Raw genomic sequence first — 208 nt, 5'->3', positions numbered from 1 at the left:
TTAAGATTAACGAGGGGGGGCCGCCCGGGGGGGCTGCCCCCGACGTTGTGCCCCCCGCCCCTGAGGCAGCTGCCATTTCCTATTGCGAAAAGCGCAGAGGGGGCACGGCCTGGGGCCGGACCCCTGGTGCCTCAAGCAAGAGACAGGCCTCGACCGGCACCTGGACGGGGCTGCCCCGGGGCAACGCACTTGACAGGGCTCCTTTAGC

Source organism: Fulmarus glacialis, unplaced genomic scaffold, assembly GCF_000690835.1.
Source record: "Fulmarus glacialis isolate BGI_N327 unplaced genomic scaffold, ASM69083v1 scaffold28553, whole genome shotgun sequence".
NCBI lineage: Eukaryota > Metazoa > Chordata > Aves > Procellariiformes > Procellariidae > Fulmarus > Fulmarus glacialis.
Note: the sequence above shows the minus strand (reverse complement) of the source record.